A 12,458-nucleotide genomic window follows, 5' to 3' on the forward strand; every position below is an offset into this window, starting at 1 on the left:
AGCCATGGTCAGTGTGCTAGCTGCGTATTTCACGGATCGCGCACTGACCCATTATTTTCTATGGGTCTGTACACACGACATGAATTTCATGGTCTCATGTGTGGGCTGACAGTCTGGCCCACAAAATATAGAACAGGTCCTATTCCAGTCCTATTTTGCAGCCTGTGCTTCCGTAGCTCTTATTCATTTCATGAAAGGAGCTGCGAAAATACAGTCCATGCACAGGTGCCTGGTTGCAGCATGATCGCCTGCAACTGTGCTTAGCGACACAAGACCTTATAGTATGTCCTGCCCACAAGTGTCCTAATAACCACAGGCATACTACACAACTGTGTTGTTTAGCTGTAAGGCTAGTTGCAGATGACTGTGTATATTTTTCGGTCAGCAAACTAGTAATTAGTGTTCAGTTTTTGCAGACAGAGTGTCTTCAGTGTTTCTTCAGCACCAGTGCCAGTGGCATAATTATCACCGTAGCAGCAGAGGCAGCTGCCACAGGGCCCGGGACATTAGGGGTCCAGTGACAGCCGCTACCGCTGCTATCATTATACTCAGGGGTCTTTTCGGACCCCCGAGTATAATGATCGGCGGCCCGGGAATGGTAAGAAATAGAGATGAGCGAGTACTGTTCGGATCAGCCGATCCGAACAGCACGCTCCATAGAAATGAATGGATGCACCTGGTACTTCCGCTTTGACGGCGGCCGGCTGCTTAACCCCCTGCGTGCCGGCTACGTCCATTCATTTCTATGCGAGCGTGCTGTTCGGATCGGCTGATCCGAACAGTACTCGCTCATCTCTAGTAAGAAACATAAAAAACACTGTTACTTACTTCTCCATGATCCGGGCAGGCTTCGGCCTAGTCGACTGACGTCTCATGACCCCGGCCTGCGTCTTGGGTCATGTGACGTCTGACGTCATTGAAGATGGACTACTTCGGAGGCCAACAGCGTAGGATCCGGGAGATAGGTGAGTAACAGAGTATTTTTAATGTTTTTCTCCCCCTAGGTCTCCGATTATTATACTCTGTCAGGAACGCCCTTCTGACTGTGAAGAGCTACGGTACCGGCACCAATAGCTCTTCACCCGGGGCACAGATTTTGAAAGTCGACAGTACACTGAATTCAGTGCACTGTCGGCTTTCCAGCTGTATATAAAACCGCATGTGCCCCAACTGATGAAAGGTCTTCTTTAAGGTACTTTTAAATTTTCGTACATGTCCCTAAGGGATTAATCCTATCCCCGCCTCTGTAGGGTTGTGAACCTTGTTCCAGTATCTGGAAGCGTAACTGCACTACTGTATGTCCCATTGTATGAAAGTGAGCTGAACTGGCAACAGAAGTTTTTTGTTTCTGACAGTGGATTTGAGCTCAGAGATGTAGTCTCGTATATGCTGGATGGTTTCTCCAACATATGACATATGACAACATATGAGACCGCACGGACACTTGAATAAATAGACCACATGCAAGGAGTCACACATGTAAAAACCTTGGATGGGAAAGAATTGTACTGTTCGTGGATGTGTAACCTTATTACCCTTAAGCAAGAAAGCACTGGAGGCAGTTGAGGCATAGGAAAGTGCCATGTTTATGTTTGTGTAAAATGTTATCTAGGCACTTTATTTTTGCTATGTCTGTGCAGACTACCTGGTCGCTGATATTGCTGATATTTCTTGGACGTTTGTAGCAGGTCAGAGAGGTGGATTGGAATTCCTCCATGCGGGGAAATGCTTGGGTCAGAACAGAGCAGTATTTTCGTACACACTTTTGGATCTTAGACATGATTGGGTGATATGTTGTAACACATCCAGTCTCTTCTGCTTAGGTGAGGAGGTAGGCTGCTTGGAAATACGTTGTGACTCCTATGTAATAACTCAGTAGGATAACCACGTGCTGTGAATTTGTCTAGTCATATTCTGAAGTCTAATTGGTAATTGTGTCTGGTCAGTAACCATACATCGGACTCTCTTCTACTGTGATCTAGAAGGGAATATTTGATAGATCATGGATGGCAGCTGGAATAGTGCAATAAACTATTCTGATCTGAGGGTTTGTTAAATAAATCAATTGTGATGTGATGATAGAAGCTATGTATTATTGTGTATGAATTATTATTATTATTATTCTGTTTTTCTCCCATTTATTTTAAAGCTGTTTGTATTTTGTTCCATTTATTAAATTTTTTTTGTATATATAGCACTGAACCCTTTAGGTATTAAATTGTTAAATTTAAGACTATTTTGTGTTGCTCTTTGACTCCTTTACCTTGTTAAGTTGCGTTGTAGTGTGTGATTTCCACTGAGCCTGTGAAGTCAGTGGTGGTGGGGATGGCCAGGGGTGAACCTAGCATCTTTGCTCCCTGAGACGGACTATAGAAAGCCCCCCTCCCCCTCAAAAAAATTGAGATTATATGGTACTAGCTTCACACCCTGCTATCATCACATAATATACACAAACACAAAGTTCTAAAACAGTTTTTAAGAATTCTTCTTGCTGTATTTCTTCACTGTCAAAGATCAACACCACAACATTCAAGAGGGCTTTCATGTCTTTGGGCACATGCAGTTCTATATACCGCTAGAAAGCCGACAGAGCGCTGAATTCAGCGCACTATCAGCTTTCTCGTTATGTGTCCCGAGGGAAGAGATTTCAGTGCAATTACCGATAGCTCTTCACTGTCAGAAAGGCATTCCTGACAGTCTTTCTGGGAACACCTCTCATGACAATACTTGTCCATAGCGCTATACTGTCAGAGGGGGCGTTCCTTACTGCCCAGCCATGACGCTGACAGGTGAGGAACAGCTCCCCAGTACTAGACTATGGACGAGTACTGTAAGGAAAGGGGGACAGCTCAGTGTCATGCGTGGGCAGTAAGGAACACCCGCTCTGACAGTAACAGTATAGCGCTATGGACAAGTATTGTCAGGAGGGGCGTTCCCAGCTAGACTGTCAGGAACAACCTTCTGATGGTGAAGAGCTATCGGTAATTGCACCTATATCTCTTCCCCCAGGGCACATAATGGGAAAGCCGACAGTGCGCTTGAAAGATCCTTTTTAACAATGAAAATAACTTCACACACCTTCTGTTTGGTGAATAGACGAACCCACGTGGCCCCCATTCTCTTTATTAGGAGTGCCACACATAGCTAAGTACTGTACTTCTATCTTTGGCACTCCCATCGAAGTGAATGAGAGCCTGGGTTCGTCCATCCACCAAGCAACATACCTATATTCAGCCTGGCTACAGTAAAAAAAAAAACTATTTTCAGGCCCAGTGGAGGTCTCAGCAGACAGACCCCCTTCAATAAGGCTTTTATCTTCCATCATTTAGGTAAATACTGTGCAGTAACATTTTGTAACTTACAGGAGACGTCTCTGACTAATCGTTCACATTTCCGTTCTCTTCCCTTTGGACTACATATCCACTTCCAGCTGTGACTTGTCTCTGTAAAGTTTGCAACACAAACATCTTTGGCTCCTCACTTTACCTGTCACACTTTGTCGTCCAATGTCAGCGACCTCAGCAATCATATGCGGTGGGGACTTCCGCCAGAAAGAAACACCAGAGCAGCAGAACCAGTCTGCGTTGGCCGACATCAGAGCACAAGGTATTATGCTCCACAGCGGCCCCTGCACACAGTATTACACTCCATAGTGGTTCCTCACATGGTATTATGCTCCATAGTGGCCCCTGCACACCTTATTATGCTCCATAGTGGCCTCTGCAAACGATATTACGGCCCACAGCAGCCCCTGCACACAGTATTATGGCCCAAGAGTGGTCCCTGAACACAGTATTATGCCCCAAAGCAGCCCCTGCACACGGTATTATGCTCTATAGTGGCCCATGTACACAGTCATATGTCCCTGCACACGGTATTATGCTCCATAATGGCTCTTGCACATGATATTATGCTCCATAGTGGCCCTACACATTGTATTTTTCTCCGTAGTGGCCCCTGCACAGGGGATTATGCCCACAGCAGCTCCTGCACATGATATTAGGCTCCATAGTGGATCCTGCACGTTTTATTATGGCCAACAGCTGCCCTTGAACATGGTTTCATGCCCCACAGCAGCTCCTGCACATGGTATTATGTTCCATAGTGGACCCTGCACATGGTATTATGCGCCATAGTGGCCCCCTGCACACGTTATTATGTACCATAGTGGCTCTTGCACATGGTATTATGCACCATAGTGGCTCTTGCACATGGGATTATGGTCAACAGTGGCCCCTGCACACGGTATTATGCTCCACAGCGGCACCTTACACGGTATTATGCGTCCTAGTGGCCCCTGCACGTGATATTCTGCTCCATAGTGGCAACTGCACACGGTATTATATCCCACAGAGGCCCCTGCACACTCCATTACGCCCCATATTGGCTCCTGCACACAGTATTATGCCCCATAGTGGCCCACCCATGAACTATTATTGTACTCTGAGGTCTATTAAGACCCCAGAGTATAATGATCGGAGGCTTAGGGAAGCTGACAAACATAAAAAAAAAACAATGTTACTTACCTCTCCTGGGCTCCGGTGCACTCCTTGCTGCTTTCAGATCTTTTCAGTGTCGGTTCAGACGTCACATGGGCCAGACCGGCGTCGTGACACATGACTCCGGCCAAGCCCACGTGACATCTGGGACGTCACCAAAGAGGCCCAAAGCCTTCTGGGAGTAACAGCAGATGCAGGAGAGGTAATTAACATTGGTTATTATGTTCCCTCCCCGAAGTAGCAGTATTTGTTGAGGTTCGCAGGCCCGCGGCCCTACTTACCAATCCCCACTACTGCTCACACCTGCCTCCACTTCCCCTTCTGCTATGGGAAGCAGAGTAGGCCATGAGCAGGGATACATAAGTAAAGAGATAGTAAAAATGCCGCCGCTCCAAGTGGTGACAAATAGTGCCGCCTGGTGGTGGTGGTGTGTATTAGGGGTGCATGGACTGTGAATAGCAATCAATTTCAGTATGAGTGAAGGGTGAGCGTAAGAAGTGAAGTGAGTTGACCCGACAGCTGCAACTAAACGTCATGTGCTAGGACGGCCCATACGTGACATGATGTGCCGGGCATTGTCCTTAATAATAGTAGTATCCAGGAAGTCTACATTAGGAGTATTATGTGTAATGTAAACCCTAATTCTGGGAAGAAATTGCTGAGAAAATTGTGGAATTCAAGTAAAATGGTGACAATTTTTTTTCCCAAATACAGTATATGCCATATCGATGAATATTTGTGAAAGGAAGGGTAAGAATAAATCTATTCCTCCTGAAATGCCGCCATGTATGCAATAATATAAGTGGGGGCTATGTTAGATGCCATGGTGGTATTTTCTCTTTGTTTACGTTTGAATCTTAAGAAGCCACTATAGGCAGGACAGGAGGATTCTGGAGATTTTTAACGAATTTTCTGCAGTACACAGAATACTGGTGTCTTGGGGAACTCCTTTTGTAAAACTGAAACCAAATTTAGATCAATGATGTCATGTGTCTGATAGATTGTATCAAGTAGTAGTAGTGTATCCAGGATTCTATTTGCAGTTTCAGGAGTGGAGTCCTGTGGTATATGTTGGTAACAAGAAGTGTCTGCCAATTGTTTCCTGATTTTGACTAAATAGAACTGTCTGTCCATGATGACTATAGCACTACCGTTATCTGCCAGTTTCAGAACTATGCGTGGGTCTTGTTTGAGAGACTTAAGGGAAATATGTTCCTTAATAGTTAAATTAGAAGAGTTTCTGAAGTGGCCTATTCTGTGGGCTGAGTGCACCTGTGTGATCTTTCGTTGTGTCAAATGAATATATCGGGGGCATAAAGGGGCTTTTGAGGAAGAGCCCAAGGGTAGAATTGTTCATTGTATTGGTATGTGGATCAAATGGCATGTCGATGCCAGTAAAGTTTGCTCATAGTCTTACCCATCTGTAGAACCGGAGAAGCTCTTGTTCAAGATAGAAGGTGTCAAGTCGAGTAGTAGGACAAAATGAGAGTCCCATTTGCAGAATGGATATCTATGATGGTGACAGGTTCAAGGAAGAAATGTTGAATAATAAGTTGTTCATCACATGACTTGTTGACTATACTATATTTGATTTCACATGATGTATTATGCCATCTGGATTTGGTTGTCTTTACCTTATGAAATGAAGTTCCCGGAATATGCTTTATGGCTATGATAAGCCCTTCCGATGGCATCCTGAAATACTCTAGCGGAGTGCAGAACCAACTTTTGGATACCAAGGTGGTTATGGCACAGTTTTAGAAGTCAGTAATCTTTAAGGTGTCACTAAGAAAGCAATATCACTGATTAGATGATTGGCTTCTCTTTACTACATTGTGTTATGGCATAATCACATGAAACTAAGTTTCACGTTTTGTAAGCGGTGTTTGAGTGCCACCTGCTGTACATATTGTACATTTCATATCATGCTCGTAGGAAATTAAGAAGTGTTTTCTGACAGCAGAATATACTTATCTTCCGAATTCCTGTAGAAGAAAGTAAGTAGGCACCACTAAGATACCAACATGTACATCCAAACCACCTACTCTGCTCTTATCAGCACTTCACAGGAACACCTCCAAGATGTCTCCTGTGCATCTCCCATACTCTGGAACTCGATATCATGACTCCTAACACTCTCCCCCACAATTACAAGCATCAAGGGGACCTTGAAGACTCACCTCTTTAACTTTTAATATAAGTGCGGCTACCACACCTCTAACAGCTTCTACCCTTAGCTACTGCCTCTATCCCTCAGATTGTAAGCCACTGAAAATAGTTGGCCACTGTAAGAGCCAGTTCACACAGAGTTTTTTGCAGGTGGATTTTGACGCAGAGTCTGCCTCAAAATCCGCCTGAAAAAACACGTCTCATTCATTTCAACGGGAGTCACTAGCAGTTTTTTTCTGCTACCGATTATTTTCAACTAGCGGGAAAACATGATCTATCTTCAGGCGGATTCCACGGCTGAGTCAGCCGCGGCGTACATGGCTCGAGACTTACTCCTGATTAGGCCCTTTCATTTGGGTCTAATCAGGAGCGGGATGCCTCAACAGATTGCTGATGCACTGCATCCTGTCACGACTAGCCACCCCCAAAAAAAAAAACGGCAGCAGAAAGTGAAGAGGAATTTCTTTTATTGCCATGTGAACAGACCCTTAGTATTGCACTTGCTTTGTGTATTGTATGTAAATCCTCAAATGTACAGCACAAAGGAATTAATGGTGCTGTAATAGTAGATAATAATGTACACAACTTGATACACACCAAAAAATATACATCGATTACCAGCCAAAAACAAGTGTAAATCGCATATGTGCATTGGTATGTTAATCGAAGGATCAATAAATCCTTTATTAGTCTGTCATAGCATGTGCTGTGAGCCAGTATTGGGCTACCTTTATTAGAGCTGTAAGCCGATGGCTGGTCAGGTAATGGAGGGGGTGTACATCTCACCCAGACTACTAAGGTGGGTGAGGTGAGAAAACTCCAGAAGGAATGTTTTTTCTCAGCAGACAGGTAGGTTGGTAGTGGGACCTGTCATTCCACCCCCCTCCAGTCCACACTTTGGGGATGTTCCAGCAGCGACTCAGCTGCAGAGAGTCTCCTCGTCAAAGAGGCTTAAGAAGTTGCTCCAGCAGCAGACTGGGGGCAGAGCTTAGCTGGAGAGCCTAAGAAAGAGGTCATATTTTTGGAGCTGTGTCCTGAATGATTCTACTGGCTTTTGGATTTCTGTTATTCTAGGTGAGGTAACCTATTCTATTTAGTTAGAGCCTACCCGGGCAGGTATTTATTTTTGTATTGTTTCCTTTTGTTGCTGCACTACCTTTTTCAGTGAAAATAAACTCTACATTTGTTTTGGACTAAAAGAAACTGGACTTGTGTGTCTATGCCACCCCACCTAGTAACCCCAGACCCTGACAGAGCCAATTAATCCAAAATCACATGGACATGACAGTATACAAGCGTATACAAGAGTTCTGGATAATCGAAAGTTCTTTGTTATCGTTTTGTCCTTGTGTGGCATAAAGGTAATTCTTCCTGAATCAGAAACTCCAATGTAAAATAAACCTGTAAGGGATTTTCTGAGCTAAAAATATTTTGACTTATCCTAAGGATAGGTCATTAATATCAGATCAGTGTATCAGCTTCTGAGAACCAGGGCAGTCATAGTCAAAGTAACGGCGTTGGAACCAATTATGGGTGGAGTCACAGACAAGAACGGTTACCAACTCCAGGCACAAAATAAAATGGTTAATTATATTATACAATTATTGGTATTGTATAATTGATTAGATGCATAGTCTGTTGCATACTAACTTTCATAGGACTTCAATAGCCTCCACCAACTCCAGTTCTTAGCATCTGTTAATAGATGCTGCTCCATTAGGCTTTCTCAGGCAGGAGCTGGCAAGGGGGGCACTTTAGAGCTGCAATCGCAGAGCTTGGGATGACCCCACTTACCTGTTCCTGCCTCACACCGCCCTCCTGACAGTATAGAGCCTAAATAGCATATCATGTACCAAAACTAACAGCATTGATTGCTCAGGGACGGTAGAGGCTAGAGAAAAAATTCTCACTGTGCCAGAGTCAGTGGACCAGCGCCTATTGAATGATGCAAAGAGCTGAACCTGGTGGAGGTAGTGAAAGTTCCTCTTTAACGACTTCCGGACTGCCCATAGGCTATATAAGGGAGCCTGCACACTGAGTTTACGCTCGCTCATTCTGAAAGTAAAACTCGTTCAGAGTGAGCGGCATAAAAAACATCCCATTGACTGGACTGGGTGCCTACATACGCGCGCTCCCCATTGAAATCGATGGGAGGCTTTTTTACCTATTGCTTTCAATGCGATACGCAGAAATAAGACGCAAAAATTTGTTGAATAACACATATGATAAAAAATTTACAGGCCTCAAAACCACACATACACAAAAACCTAAAATCTGTCTGGTCCTAGACCACAAATTGGCCTGTACTGAAGTGGTTATGCTTTTGTGAATGGGACTGAGCCACAATACCAAAAACAGCTGCTATACAATGTACAAAATTGTGCTTTGTAATTAGTGTAGAAGCCACTGAACACTGTAGTCTCTTCAAACAGCTGATCAGTGGTGTGCCAGGTGTTTGACGCCTATAATACTAAGAATAGGTGAGAAATATTTTGGCTGTCCCGAAAAATCCCCTTCAGGCCAAGGATCCATGGGCTGGAAACGCCGCAATTTGGCCGTGGCAGAAACGCCGCTGGAAAAATCGCAGCGTTGTACAGTACTTGCATAGATTCATGTGAATCCCATGTCCACTTTGCGGAAAAAAAAAAAATCGCAGTGCGGACATGCTGCAATTTCCAAAAGCGTTGTGGTTTTGAAAATCGCAGCATGTCAATTATATGTACAGTAACGCCGACAGCTTTCCCATAGATATAATTTTAACAGAAAGTCCGTGGAGGAAAACTCAGTGAACTTTCTGTTCAAAGCGCTGAGGGAAGAACCGCAATGCGTTCACGCTGTGGTTGTTCCCGCAGCGCTGTAGCGCGGCGGTTCCGGCCCATGGGGCCTTAGCCTCAAAGGGGCTGTCCATGTTTTGAAGATAATTGACACTGATAACCTATCAACAGAATAGGTCATCAGTATCAGATCAGTTGGGGTCTAACAAATGGACCCTGCAACAATCAGCTGATGTGGCAACTGGAAGTCATATATATGGTATATAGATGGAAGTAATCCTGCTCCTATTCATGTGAATGGGGCTCCAGTTCCCTAACGCCATCACTACAGTGTAAGGAGCTCTGTACACTATAAGGATTATTGTACACAGAGTTTTTTGGCACTGATTTTGACACTGAATCCAACTCTCTATAGAGAGGCTTTTTTTGGAGGTTGATTTTGAGGCGGAGTCAGTGTCAAAAACTCTGTGTGCACTGACTCTAAGGGTCCATTCACACGGAGGAAAATGGCGCTGAATTTCAGCACTGAAAAAAAGCCTCCCATTGACTTCAATGGGCTCCTTTTTCTGCTGCACAACAGCAAGAGAAATGAGGTAAAAGATGCAGTCATTGTATGAAAAAATGCGAATTTTTTTTTATTTGATATATATATAAAAATACAGCAGGAGTGAACACATGCACAAATACAAGAAAAATTTCCCACAATGAATCAGCGCTGCAAGGGTAATAAATCCCTAGGGGCTATATTAGTGCCACCAAATAATATTAAAGACACATGGGTGTGGATACAATGTTAAAAAAGTGCAAATAAATAGTCATATGTACTGTATGTCATTACTGAAATCCACACTGTTGGTATACCTTAGTTACCCTAAACATTCACATACTCAAATGCACCCGTATACAGAAGATTTTCATTATGCCTGGACAGAATGATACATGCTGGATTATGCAAGGCTGCCAAGCATAAAGGTGAGACCAATGCTGACCTAAAATATCAAAAGAGCGAAAACACAAAATAACCAGCCAGTGCTGACCTGGCAGCCAAGCATATATGTAGTGTCACTGTCCAGATCTCAATGTCATTACATCACCGTCCAGGCACATGTCATACAGACAGGCACAAAAGATTCACATTGACACTCTGAACCCAGTTGTAAAGTTCATAAAATGAATAGAGCAAAATAGATCATGAATCAAAAAAAGCAAAAATCGCTTACACATATGACAAGTCAGAGAGAATGACCGGGATACCCACAGGCTGACCACCCGACGCGCGTTTCGCCTGATTGCCTTTGTCAGGGGGATGGTGGCTGAACTGAAATTCTGCTAGCAGAAAAAGGAACCCATTGAAATCAGTGGGAGGCTTGTTTTTCAGCGCTGAAATTCAGCACCATTTTCCTCCATGTGAATGGACATTTGGCTGTGTTCACACAAGTTTTTTGATCAGGAATTTGGTCAGGAAACTGACTCAAATTCCTCCTCCAAAAAACGCCTCACCATACAGTCCTATGGTGAGGCGTTTTTAGGAGGAGGAATTTGAGTCAGTTTTCTGCCCAAAAACTCTGTGTGAACGCAGCCTAAGGGTAAGTTCACACGGGATTTTTGGTCAGGGTTTTGAGGCCGTAATTGCCTCAAAATCCTGACCAAAAAGACGGCTCCCATTGAAATCAATGGGAGCTGCTCAGGAGCTTTTTCCGGGAGCGGTTTCTTCCGGCTCCCAGAAAAAAGAAGCAAGGTGTTCATTCTTCAGGTTGAGTCACCTCGCGATTCGACCTGAAGAAACTCCACCCTCCGGATTAGGCCCATTTAATTGGGCCTAATCCGGAGCGGAGCGCGGCTGGATGCCAATACAGTGCACCGGCTTTCAGATTGCGCCTCAGGTTCCAATCCAAAAAACTCTGTGTGCACTTACTCTAAGGCACTTAAAACTGAAGCCCCACTCCCATTCACTTGATTAGGAGCAGGGCTGCTTCAGCTGTATATGTTATATACTGCTTCTAGTGACTGCATCAACTGATTGGTGTGGGGTCTAGGTGTTGAACCCCAACAAATGGGATACAGTTAACCTATCCTGAGACATCAATATCACTTATTTTCCCATCCTGGACAAGCCATTTAAAATGATTAAGGATGTTCCTGAGTTTGACCATTTGTATTTCTACCTCTAAACACTCCCATGATCATACCTGACATGTTTCTTGACTAGACCTCTACTTTGAATCTTTTTACTTCATATTATTTATTTTACCAAGCAGACAACCTCCATCTATGATATCTGTATCAACTATTGGTCTCCAAGTGGAAAGAAATCCACTCCACTGCCAAAAACAAGGAACTTCTGCTGAACTGCACAACCTACATGGGCTGGAAGAGGGACTTGAACATACTGAATGGTCAGGCCTTAGGGGGTCTTCCAACTGCATAGTCTGCCTCTGTCTTTATATAACATTACATGAATTTTATCAAAACTTTACAATGAAAAAGTAGAACAGCTGCTATTTTTATTCTCCAAAGGGCCTGATTACTTCTTCATAAAGTTTTCCCTAAAAAGTTTCAGTCACAGATTTCATCAAAAATTACAGGCAAAAGAGTCCTCAATGTAATATGATTGATTTCAATCCAGATAATCGGCTGACCACATTATAGTCATTGGGGTCTGTTTTAGTCTGCTATTTAGTAGATTTGTCCCAGACAGGATTTTAGTTTTTCTTTTCTTATAATGAAACAAAAAAAAAAATAGGAATTCTGATGCCAATGTAAATACGACCATTGTTAGCGTCTTATGAAAGGTCACACTTGCAGTACAGCTTAGGGGGGCGCTCTACTAGCAGTCTTGTCTATGCGGGCCATTGTCTGATGCTGTTTATTGGGGGCACTTTCATATTATGGGGTCACTCTGATGGAGAGGGTAAGAGAGAGCTCTTCGCTGTCCTTATGTGGACATGGCCTGTACCTATTGGTAGTGTTTATTGTATATGAGCATTTCTCAAATCTTTAAGAAGCTGATTCTTCA

This window comes from Leptodactylus fuscus, chromosome 6 (assembly GCF_031893055.1).
Source record: "Leptodactylus fuscus isolate aLepFus1 chromosome 6, aLepFus1.hap2, whole genome shotgun sequence".
NCBI classification, from domain to species: Eukaryota; Metazoa; Chordata; class Amphibia; order Anura; family Leptodactylidae; genus Leptodactylus; species Leptodactylus fuscus.